General features: G+C 43.6%; 1 protein-coding gene across 1 annotated transcript in view; it reads right to left on the bottom strand.

The window, feature by feature from the left end:
* SH3BP5 (SH3 domain binding protein 5) overlaps positions 1 to 13,410 on the bottom strand; it is a 52,057-nt gene that overhangs the window by 20,255 nt on the left and 18,392 nt on the right. The gene's annotated exons all lie outside the window — the stretch shown is intronic.

Genomic DNA, 13,410 nt, shown 5'->3' with positions numbered 1-13,410 from the left:
CAGTCATGTTTAGAAGATCTGTGACACTAATCCCAAGACTTCTTAAAAGAGCAACACCAGCGTCACTGTTTCCCAACCTTTTACTTGAAGTGACACATATTTTTCACTGGAGTAAGTCCTGCTAAGACAGCAGTTCCCACCCAAAGAGGTCATTTGCCAAGAAGTGTCTCATGGTGTTTGTGGACAAAAAACTCTCAGCTGATGGCCTACAAATAAGCACCTGGCTGACAGATAATACCGAATGATGTAGATTTCATCACTGAGAAACAAACCAAAAGAAAGCACAATGGCAAACTTGTGGCGTGTCAAGAACACACTGAGAATGGCACTCCCTGAGTTTAGTCAGGGTGGATTTTTATCTGATACACCATTAATCATGCTGAAGAAATATTTTGGAATTATTACCCTGCTATAAAGCATAAACAAGTTCTCTGAGATAGTGGCCGCTAATTCTTTGGACGTTCTTTTACTTTGCTATCGCTGGTACACAACTGGTGCAGCAACTCCCCAGCACACAGACACAAGAATAATCAAGGGAATTTAAAAAAAAAAAATTCTTTCCCTGAATTTTTCTACATTATATATTTCATAGATTTCTATTTAAAGGAGTATTTCTGAGCTTGGAAATACAACGCTTCCAATCTAAGCCTCACATTCAGTTAATTGAACATCCAGAACCATGAAGACAGTTTTCATTCACACTTCAGTGATTTTTCAAAAATAAACTGGAATTCCACAGTCTATACCTATGAGAAATGTCTTTGACCAGACATGACTGACAGAACAAAATAATTAATAAAACTAAGTATCATGATATGCACAGAAGGAGTCTTGAGAATCAAACAGGAGAAAGGACTCTGGCATACAGAATACTACACTGAGGAAGATAAAGTCTTATGAATAAAGGAAGAGGTTTTAGTGTGAAGAAATGGCGGTCATTTGGGAAGCAGCTAAAAATCTCTGATACAAAATAAATGGAACAACGGTGCATTTCTCCAGCAAACAGCTGGCTACACCCCCTCAACACCAGCTGCACCAAATACCTCCACACTTGAGACACCACAGTTATTTGTAAAGGTAATGGAAAAAACCCTTCCCTCCCTGCCCCCTGGCAGGGGAGAAGGACTCCTAATTTAAACACAAGTCTCAAAAGGAAATAAAGCACACTATGTTTCCCTCACCATGTCCTGAAATAGCAGCAAGCTCTTCTTACTTCCTTCCCTCTCTCACAAGGAGGTACTTCACTCCAAGGTAACCATGCAAAAATAGGAATTATGTGTCAGAGGTCCTTCAGTTACTAGCTAGAGAGGGAAATCAAAGTCATCACAATCAGAGCAGTAATTTCCTTCCAGCCAAGGTCCCTGATGCATTTCCTTCTGAAGCGGCTGGTGGTGTTTTCCACAGAGAAGTTCATCTAACCATGCCCTTCGCTGTTTTCAGGTAGTTTACACCACATCACCTTGCCTACAGCCTTTGTGAAGAGCCAGGGCACTAAAGTGATAATTCCCATGCAGAACTGCATATTCCAAGGCAGCACAGATCTTTGGGCCAAGGTTAGTGGGTGCACAGCATCCTAGGGTAAGTTCAATGCCAATACAATCTCTTTTCCTCTCTGAGAAAAACCCCCACACATTACATCTCCTCATCATCCCAGCCACCAGCTGCCTGTTTCAAAAGCATTAATACATTTTATAAATTCAGAATAAGCCTGACTATAAAGTATTTTTAGCCACTAACCTAAACCATTATACCCAGCAAGCACAAGAAAGCCATCTGAGGATCTTCAAACAAGGCTCAACCTAGGCTTCCAACAAAGAATACAGCAAAAAGCTGAATCTTAGTCCCCAAAGTATCTACTGAATTTTCCAAAGATTCCCAACTTTTTTTTCTGTCCAGTAAGTTTGACCTATGCTAGTAAAGGAATCAAATACAAATAAAAGCCAGAAGTTTCCCATAAAGTAGTTTGAGATGGGATTTTAAGACAGGAAATAAAATGCAAGACTCCAGTAAGAGCCTGCACCAAGTACTGCAGAACAATGCTGAGGACGTTTGGAGGAAGAACAAGACCAGTTTTCATGGAAGACTCTACAAGAGGGAGCCAGGTCCCAGCAACTTCCAGCAATAAGGCTGTGAAATCAGCTTCAGCTCCTTGGCAGCCCTGCTGCATGAGCAGGCCTGCCCATGCAAGAAATGACTTACAAACACACAAAAACAGACTGGAGACCCATTCCTAGGAACCTCAACAGCAGTTAACTGCTTTCGAAACTCCAGTAAAACCAGATCCCAGGGGCAATGCGAGCACCAAAGTACAGTTTTCTCACCATAACTGCATCAGCACTTGAGAGTTTCTGTTGGCACAGATACCTGGGTCAGGGATCAAGACATCTAAGCCAGCAAAAAGCCTGCAGAGCATTAGGAGCTGAGATACTTAATCCCCATGGAAAACAACATTTAGTGGTAGCTTGCAGTACAAGTAACTCTTCTGATGAAGACCTTAACAGATAATTGACTCCAAAACAGGAGAATTGTCTTTATGATAAAATAACCAGAATTTACAATTCAGTTAGATTTCTGCTTGCAGCTGGACCTGCAGGCCATTAAGAGCTGGAGCTGTTAACAGGCTGGCCCACAACTCTAGGCCCATAATCCATTCAGCTTCGTGCCCTGTAACCATGTGGGTAAATGGAAAACTGAAACAAAGCCATACTTAAACACTCCACGTCAGCGGCATTTGTTGAATACTGCTCTGCAATGGCAATTTGGAAACACTGTTTTGTTTTTAAGCAACATAGTTAGTCCAAATAGCAATTTAGCTTCAACAGTTATCTGAAGTCAGTCTACTGTCTTTATTTTAAGCAGCTTACTGAAAGCCTGAGAAAGAAAAAAGCCAAATGCTAGGGTAAAGAATGATACATTTGTCATTAGAAAAACATCAACAGGTTTGTGACTTTGCCAATGTGAAAAAGGATACTCAAAAACTTTTTTTTTGTGTTCTAGTACAGTTACTCAATAATTAGCCTTCATTTAGAACTCCCTCCAGCACGTACAAGTTCTTCTGCACCATCACCAACAGACTGCTCTCAGTCCCAAGCCCACAGGTCACTCCATCCAATAGCCATGTCCTTTGTGTACTTTTAAAACTACAGAGAAACCAGCAGGAACTCAGGTCTCCATATTAGCCTCCTTACACTGCACATAAACTTTATCACTTTAGACAGTGGCTGTTTCTCTCAAGACCAAAATCCAAAATTCAAATGAATGGCTGAAAACTAGGTTGTCTTTCATCACAAACTTGTGTTTGAGTTGAGAGAGGTTTAGCCCTGGGGTAGAATGAGAGAAAATGTACTAGGGATGAGGACAAAAATCACTGAGGGAGGTTGGAGGCAAGTGGGATGTCAACTTTCTGCCTGTCATTCATATCGCTGGTGCTTGATGGAGTCTACCCAATATAGAAGTGAGAATCTCTTTCACCATAGTCAGAAAAGCCCGTCCAGAGAAACATCTTTTTGAAAATGAGAAAGTCCTGACACCTTGGGAACTGGAGGACCTGTGCCCCAGCTCCCACTGCCACAGTGACACTGCTCATTGTGGCTCATGATCAGTGCTTTCTGCCAGGAAACTCAGCTGAATGTCTTCACCACTGCAGACCCTTCCCCTATCAGTGTAAAATATAAAATGGGAGTCCTTAAGAAACATGATTAGGTGGCCACAGAGATTGAAGCCAAGGAGAATCCCACTGTCACAGCACATCTGTCACATGCTGTCCACAGAGAGCATCAACTCTTCCTGCCACTCTGTCCCTCCTCTGCAACTCAGTTCCTCTACAAGCAGCCAGCTACAAACAAGTCTCCCACAACAGTAAATCCCTTCCCTACAACCAGCAGTACACCCAGAAGTCCTGCTCTGCCCACTCAGCCCCCTCCTCATGGCCAAGATCTTCCTTTTGCACCGCTATCCACCCTGTGCTGTTCTGCACATGTGACCTCTTCTCACCAGCTCACCTGCCTCTCTGATCTCCCTGGCTCCGACAGGCACAGCCCTGAACTTCCCAGGCAGCTCCCAAAGACTCAGAAGTGACATGCAGTAGCAGCATTCACAGAAGCAAACAGTGCACCGTGGTATAAAACATGTCAACTTAGAAAATAAATTATGTAAAATTAAAGGCGTACTGACAGGGTTCATAACTGTGAGTTATTAATATATTGCTGAACGGTGCTCAGCCCTGACGAACCCCTTTTGGGGGATAAAAGCTGCACCCTCTGGGCAGTCCCCTGCTTAGCCTACACAGGGCCTTGCACAGAAGGGAACCATGCACAACAGCCAGATTATGTTGTCAGCTAGAAATTAAAAAAGCGCTAGGCCATGGCACGCTAACAGAAGAAAACAAAACCAGGCACTTTTTAAATGTAGTCCTCCTGGAACCAGCAGCAGCATACAGACATCTGCTTGTCCACTTTCAGAGCAGAAAACTGTGCACTCTTTAATTATGAAACACAATTTTCTGATTAGTCCACATAGCTTCTGTTGACCCAAGCTCTCCTTGTAGTCAGAGCCCTTGCCCAGCTGCTAATAGAGGATTTTCCCCACCTTCCCATATATAGCTTGAACATATGACGTATCTCCATTTCATCTCATCTCTGATTTGTGTTTTTGTTTCTGCACAGTATCACTGACACTGAAACATGGTACAACACAGCTCTAACATTCCTCTGAGGCTAGCCAATATCTAACGTACCCTGGCAGGCACTGGTCAGTCTCTGACATGTGAACACACCTGCACACAGCTAACAGCCCAGCCAGGCTGCCCCAAAGAGATGCAGAGGGTTCATTTTGTGGAGACGAGCCTATGCAGGATTTCTCCCATTGGCCAGCCTCACCAGAGGACCAGACCACAAGTACTGATGATATTTAATGAAAAGGGCATTTTCAGAAACTAGAAAATTTCCCATTAGAAACGTTAGTCAGCAAAGATCAGATATTTTCAGAACTGGCTTCTCATTTATCCAGGTGAATCTATCTCATCCTGCACTGCCAAGGCCTTGACATCCACTTTATTTCAGCATCTCTGTGTTACTGCCAATGAAAGACATGAACAATCTCTGTTTCTGAAATCACCATAAGCTGGAGCATGAAGGGAACACACAGCTGCTGCTCAGAACAAGGCACCAGCACACCACGTGCTGGCCCAAGGCCTTTGCTCTAGAAAGCACTTGTTTGTTACTGTAAAACCAATGTTTCTCCCACCCATCAATCTTTAAAACAATAGTTTAATTGCTACCAGCAAACATGTACTTGCTTACTAGCAAATAGATAATGATTAACTGTGTTCCAGTCCCACTCTTCAGAAGGAAGCAAGTTTCAGATGTTTTCATTCTGGCCCCCTTTCCTCCTTTTATCAACATCCTACGTTAATTTGCTGTGCAAAGTACAACAGGGAACATGTTTTGAAACAGGAACACTACTCCATCCATCGCCCACCAGAGTTGCTGTAGCACTGCCTGTCTTCAGGGATCCCTGATCGCAGTGACTGCACCAGGGCAGTCTGCACAAGCTTCTGTAAGGGATGAGGACAGCAGGATCACCACTCATTGACCACAGCATCCCAGTCTTACCCACCACTGCAGCAGATGCAGTGATTCAGAAGACTACAAGGCAGCTGAGTGCTCTCTGCACCATTCACAGTAACCAGCCATTGAAGGCTGCTATTTCGGCTTCAGTCCTCCTCAACCTGTTTTAATGCAGCTGGCAGGCAGTAACAAGAGCAGCAGCCCAGATGTCAATACAAGAGCTCATAATGCTCAACATCCAAACAACTAACAACAACCTTGACACAGGCGCAACTCCATCCACAGCAAATGCACAAATGACACTAAGTCAGAGGAGGTGGTTGAAAAGGCAGAACCTCAACCTAGATGGACCTTGTTGAAACTTGACTGGGCCAAGAGACACTTTACAACAAGGAGACCTGTCGAGTCCTGCACTTGGGGTGGAATAATCCCATGGTCAGCCCCATCAAAAAGGACCTGCACATTACAGCAGGTGTCAGGCTGAGGAAGCTGAAAAGGTGCAGTCTCATTGGGAGTAATGCAAACCATGTCCTAGGCTAAACTAAGAGGGCCATGGCTGGCCAATCCTGCAGACAAGTTACACAGAGAGGTTTCAAATCCTTGTCTCTGGAGGTCTCAAAGACTTGGCAACGCCATGGCTGATGCAATCCAGCAATGTGACAGATCTGCTTAGAGCAGAAAGTTGAGATCTGATGACCTCCAAAGGTCCTGTACAACTAGTATTTCTATCAAATACCATCCTATTTTTCTTAGTTTCTCAAAACCTGAAGAACATTTTTGCAAAAACCTTGCAGTAATGCTGAATTTTCTCCTACATACTCAGATGCATTTATTTTCCTGAATAAACAGACTAGTGGTGCAACTGGGGGAGGGTAGGGCTTTTGTTTGCTTTTTTTAAGGACCATGACCTTCCCTTTCTCCCTATAGCCTAAAAACTCTGATCCAAACCAGAAATGAAAAGTAGTATAACCACCTCAGAAAACCCTTTCTATAGCTATACTTTCATAAACAACTTCTAAAATCCAAGGCCTTGGGAGTGACCTCATTTTAACAGATCTGAGGCCTGAGCTGTATAATCTGCAATGACTGTTTGCATTACTGACAAAAAATAGTCTCTCAAGAATCTGAAATACCCTTGTGTTCTTTAGGCAGTTTATTATAAAACTATACAATTGAACACGGGTTAGAATTTGTTTTTTCAAAGCATATTTAAAGGTTTTTAACTGGATGGAGAAGACAAAGGGGAGGAAAAGGCGAAAACAAGCCTTGTTAGAGTTTTGTGAAACACAAACCATTTCCTCCCAGCTGCATAACTAATTAAATGCCTGTGGAACACTGTAACCATGTGTCCCTTAGTCTCTGCTTTTGATTAGGTGTCTTATTCCTGTGCTGGGCTTTTTGGTCTCCTACATGCATCCACTCCTTCTCTTCTAACAGCCAAATTGTTGTAGAACTGACCTGACTCCTGGTTCTGTATTACATTCCTGCAGTCTATAAAAAGGCACAGGAAATAAGAGCAGACCTACAAAGCATGTTTCAAGAGACATCTAGCTCTGTGCTAAAGTTAGGTGGTATGTGTAACTCCTTTAAGACAGGACCACGAGTGTGTTCGAAGACCCAGAAGCTTCAGGGCACAACCAACAGCTCATTCATTAGCTGCTTCTGTTACCAGCACAAGGACAGCTGGACTCCTCAAAGGCAGAATCCCACCTCCCTTCTTTGGGAGCTGTGGAAAGAAATGAGAAAGAAAGTATCTGAACATAGAGTTTCCTTAAACACTGTTAAGACCAGTCCTGGTCTGGACTGAACTGAACAATCAGCTGCCAGCCCTCCTCTGTTCTCTGGCAGCTCCCATCTAGGTTGCAACCGGGATCTTGTGAAACGAGGGCAAAGATATCCCCTCTAAGCTGACCATTGCCACTGTGCAGTCAGTCATTTGAAACCTGCTGGTCTCCTCACTGGTTTTAATTGGTGTAGCTCTTTGCCTTACAGGAATAGGGAGGCCATGCTCACTTGGGCACAGAGATTGTATGGGAGACACTACCCCAAGCCTTTTGCCCCTCCTTTGTTTTTCACGAGTTTGTCGAGAGATGCTGGTGCGCTTGGAGTTAGTCACACTAATTAACGAGTCTATGGCACCAGAACATGACAAATTGTTCAGTCTACTACCACCCAGGCACAGCCTTCTTGGGCATTCACTGCCATCTGCTTGTTAGTTGTGCAATTGTTTGTGGCCAAAATTATTAAGCTGTTGCTTTCTGGAAGGGAGGGTGTTGGGGTCCCTTCCCCCCGCCATGTAGCCCTGGGAGAGGGGCCCTGGGGAGGAGACACGGGGTCTCCCTGTCCCTGCTCAGCTTCATTCCCCATTGGTTGGTTTGGTGTTCCAGGATAACGCCAAGGACCCTGGGGTCCCGTGACCGGAGAGTTCCTGAGCTGAGCCCCGGCCATGCGGCTGGAGAAATAAACATCTCTGAAACATCTACCACGAATCTGTCCATATATACTTCGTTTCCAAGGGACTCCTGGTCTGAAATATACTTGTTGCAGTAATCCCCGCTGCAACAGGAGGGGATGATAGAACATGTCCAGGTTTTGATCTCCAAGGTAAATGATCTTATTAAGAGAGAAAAACACCACGATAATCCTCCCCGCTCTATGCGCCTGCATTCTGAGAGCTTAGCCAGTGAGTCAGCAAGTCTAGGGCTTACAGCTGGTTTCTAGGTTTACAGAGGCTCTACATGCTCATCTGCACCTGGCAGCAGCCTGCTTTGCTGGAATTAAATATAGAAGCAAGGAACAACTCCCACAAATACACCCTCCAAGAGGTACACCGCCTGCTTTAGTGGCTTTTGCTAATTATCCAAGATGATCAACATTCAGCACATACAGATGCAACAGGTATGTTCAGGAGAAACACTAGATCGTTGTCTCATGTAATTGCCACCAAAGCAGCAAATGCTTTTAAGTAGAAGTTCCCAGAGTGTTGCAAGGGATTGGCAGCCTGGTTCTGAAAGCACATCTTGTGCATGCATACTGGCATAAGCAAAGACAAGGCATGTGGGTAGGAGTTTCACCTGGCTGATGGGCTGTTCTGGACATGTTCTCCCAGTTCCCAGAAAGCCTCACACCCACCAGCAACTGCCTATCCTCAATACCAGGAATATGCTCAGGAAGAAAGTTCCAGGCTGACCTTGTACACCTTTGCATGCTCACAGATACTTTTGAGGCAGTCATCTTCCTAAGGGACACGCTGAAGATAAATATTGACTCTTTGACATTTTTCCTAGTCAAATTACACAACTCCACAGCACATGTGAATAACAGGCTTGCTTCACTTAAACAAAAAAGTTGCGGATGGTGTCCTGGACTAATGAAAGGCTAAATCCATTCCTCGAAGGAAATAGTCTAGGTAGCAGCAGGAAGAGGGAATATGTCAATTCCACTACACAGCAATAAAATCCTCCTTTGAGAACAAGCCATTAGCACACTTCACCAAATTAAAAGAACCTACTCAGACAAAACAAACAATAAAAACAAAACAATAAACAAACAACCACCAGAAGCAGACACAGCTAAAAGAGGTCGACATTTCTTCCACATCCTGGCAGCAAACTCTCTTGTTTTATAGTACAACTTTTTGTTTGATGCACTTGAGATAAATTTCTTATAGAAATGAAGTCAACACGAAGCCATTCCCACACACTAATTTCCTAATACAGAAATTAGATTCTTCAGATAATCTTTTCCAGCAAGAGCAGACAAAAGCTCCAAAATTCATGCTGTTTTATTAGAAGTCATAACGAAACACACCCAGAAGGCAGCAACCAACATCCATATTACATCTGTTTGGGCAACAGACCCTAGCATGAACATTTATCCCTACAATATAGACTCCCACCTATTCAGATCACTGTACACAAAAAAGACTTGGTGGGCTGAACAAATTCCACAAAGTTGCAAGACTTGTGCTACCTTCAGCAGTCATCCCTGAGCAATTATCACGCCAAACAGGTACATAGGATATCACCCTGACCTCAAGCCACCCACCCAAGCTCAAATGCCAACTACTAGTTTTAACAGATTATCCTGTCTGTGGCTTACAATCTCTTGAAATAGCCTTTACTAGAGGCCAGAAAAAAAATCAGGAGAGGAAATAGTGAGAGACAACAAAGCAACCTTTCCTTTAAATTGGTTTTTCCCTGTAGATCTGTTTCGGCAACAGCTGTGCAAGTGCTACAGTCATGCTAAGGAATGCACAACCTTATCTCTCAGGTTTTTCCAAACTTAAGAGGATGCAAAATGATGTTACTCAAATCTTCATACAACAGCAGAGGAAAAAAGAGATTCTGTTCTATTTTCACATCCCACCACCCCTTGAGAGCTGCTTACACCTTCCTGCCAGTTCCAGCATCTGTTATTGCATCTGTGGCTAAATGTAGTAGCCAGATCACCTGTATCCCTTCTTTCTGCCTAAATCAGATGACATCTATCAAAAAACCCCAAATTTTTCTGCACCAGCCTTCTCCTTGTTACTGCAAAGAACTGAGGGTATTTCCACACCAACTCAACCCAGTATTCCATTACTTCAGACCTACTTGCACAATACTTTAAGTATTTCACAACAGAAAAAAAAACATTCTTGAAGGTTAGAAAAATAATCAGTTCATTTGATTCCTGACAATTAATGGAGAGGAGGTTGAACAGCTAATCTGGCTTTGAACTACTGCCATCCACAATGGCTGAGAACTGATGGAGGCTTTGTAGGGTTGGAGAAAGTGGGAGAAAGAGACACCAAAAGAGAGTAATTTTTTTTCATCTCTCCTAGATAAATTCTTCAAAACAGTTTAAACACTATTTTCTTCTACTACTGTGAAGAAAAGCAGAAGAGGGAAGAACCTCTAATTTACAGTAAAAAGTCAACAAATTTACATGATAGAGCCCTCCAAGGCACATCAGCAAATAACCGTAAGAAAACCAATTACAGTTTTTGTATCAATAGCTTATACAAACCAACCATCCATCAACAGAATAGTGCTCACACAAAACAGAAATGTAAGGTGTATGAATACCAACCCAAAATAACTAGATCTATTCACAGAGACACAGGCTCAGAGTGATTAACTTCTGGAGGGGGACACACACACATACAAACTTGTTGACACAGGTATTACAACAAGCAAGTGATTAAATTAGTTCCCGCTATCCAAATGTGCCAGGAACGTTGTACTTGCAGAGATACTGTTACAGATGCCGCCTCCTCTGCAGGAAATATAAGCAACAGAGCACTAAATTTGAACCAGGTAAGGATTTTTTTCCATTCGTCTGTGAAGTAGCAGTTGTCAGTGTTCCCAAACATGGGGCAGATTTGCACCTGCCCTGGATTAAGAGGGTAAAAACCTGCCAGTTGCACTGACCTACTGTCCTGCATTAGTAAGGCTGATGGGAAGACAAACACATTAAGGAGCTTTGCTTCACAGATCAGATCTTTGGCGTAACTTTGCCAATCCGACCAGGCAACATCTGTCATCTTCTCGGCAGTTCAAGGGCAGCCAGTTTGACACACTCCAATATCACACTGCTCAACCAGGTAACAGAGCCAGAAGACAAAAGTCACATTGAGTCAGTCTTTAAGTAAATAAATAATGTTAATAAATCAGCCAGGCAAAACCTAGCTTGTTAACCCAGGTAAGTGACTCTGAGTTCCCTGGTTCCTAGGCTTTGTTGCTACTTTGGCCTGAAGGAAAATGCAACAGAACCATGATTCAAAACTTAAAATACAGTTTTCAAGTTTTGAGCATTCAGGTGGAACACACAGAACACACCAAGCACAAGCTCTGTGCAGCAGCAGTGAGAGACTGAGCCCTGACTGCAGGGCAGTGACTCCCACACGCTGCTCACAGGCTTTCGGATGCAACTGTGCAAACATGACAGGAGAGCACAAGAGCCACTCCATCAAACTTTGAGCATTGAAAAACATTCGTTTGACTGAATCCAAAGTACACCCTGCTTTAGAAAAAACTTTAAAAATTCAGTGGATTCCCTGGTGAAAGTCCAGGAAGTGACTCTTCACCCTCAATAATAAAATTACAGACTCCCTTGCTTGGCTTATGCCTTCTTCAGCCCCACAGCCAGCCATGCACCATGTGGGAAGGGAGATTAATATACTGAGAATGCCCCTTGGGATCACAGCAATGGGAACTCCACATTTCACCAGAGGACTGACGTCATATCAACATGGTTTCCCCAAGATTTGATGAAGTGTTTTGTAATAAAAAAATGAAAACATTGGTGGGAAGAAGGAGTTCAGACCTAGAGCAGGCCCATAGGGAGCAAAAAGGAAAAATAGATACACAGAACTTCATAGGCAAGCACGTACAACACACGGCCTCAATGCTTCATACTTTCAGGCACTTCTTGCACAGCTCACCTACATTTCATTTCCTTATCACTTCTTCACAGCACTGAGCTTCCCGATTGCTCCCATGGCAAGTTCCATGTCTCTTTTCCCTTCAGAGCACATCAGCCATCTCTTTCCAGGTGAAATCTGGTGAAGCATCCTGGAAGATGCTTTCCAGGTGAGGCCTGGTCTGCCACAGCACTAACCAAGGCCATCATGTCAGCTTCCATCCCACAGACAGGTTTCTTAACCACCAAGGAAAGTCCCAGTTCAGGAAGGGAGCTGCTCCCCTGCCTCTCCACCAAGTAATCTAAAAATCACAGCCACTTCCATATGATTGATTTACAGACCCAGGGAGAGAGTCACCTCTCACACCATTCACCCCACCTTCCTAATCCGGACATCATTCCCGCCCATCTCCCACTGCCAAGAGGCTCCCCAAGACCCACCAGGGCAGCTGCAAGACAGCATCCTCAGTTAAAAGGGCAAACAGTCAGCACAGGCAGAGCACAAACAACACAACCTACACTGCCAGCCTAGACCGGTTATTGCAGAAGGCCGGAGCACCAACATCCATACAAAATACAAATAATACAAACTACAAAAAAAAAAAGTCCTAGTGATTGGACAAGGGGAACAGTTCTAAACTAAAAGAGGAGAGATTTAGATTACATGTTAGGAAGAAATTATTTACTCAGAGTGTGCTGAGGCAGTGGACAGGTTGCCCAGAGCAGTTGTGGATGCCCCATCCCTGGAAGTGTTCAAGGCCAGGCTGGCTTCAGCATTGAGCAACCTGGTCTAGTGGGCGGCATCTGTGCCCATGGCAGGTGGGTTGGAACAAGCTGATCTTTAAGGTCCCTTCCAACCCAAACCATTTCATGATTGTACGATCACCTAACAACAACAGCAGCACTGAACTATAGCCACCCAAGTGCTCTGGGTGCTTGGTTTCTTCCTCAAACAATTGGGAGAATTGTAGAAGGTTTGTGAAAGTTTATTCTCAAGATTCTGTATTCCTTCCTTTGAAAATGTGAATCCACATGATAGTTATTTGGTTTATGAACAGTTAACCAGAAACACTCCTTCAGCCAGGAAAGGTCAGCTGGTTGTTCCACTGTAACTGTGCCAATTTGCTTTTTACTAGCTCCATGGCAAGTTTCCAAACAGGAATGCAAGTCTGTCACAGTTCTGCTGACATTTAATTTTTGCTTCTCAAGTTCCCGAGTTCCTTCTCCCTCCACTTTTTTTTTTTTTTTTGTCAAGATAATCTTACCAGATTAGACAAATCAGTCTTAACTCCTTGCTGTCTTAAACATGAGCATCAGGACTTCAGCTCATAAAAGTAAGATAGGGAAGGAGATTCCGTATGACACGGGAAGTCAATATACTGATGGATAACACATTTAGTGTCTAGGAACCAGAGGGAAAGAGCTGGATATCTACCAC

Source organism: Coloeus monedula (genome assembly GCF_965178545.1).
Source record: "Coloeus monedula genome assembly, chromosome: 1".
NCBI lineage: Eukaryota > Metazoa > Chordata > Aves > Passeriformes > Corvidae > Coloeus > Coloeus monedula.
The sequence above is the reverse complement of the archived record's forward strand: the minus strand, read 5'-3'. Positions and strand labels throughout refer to the sequence as shown.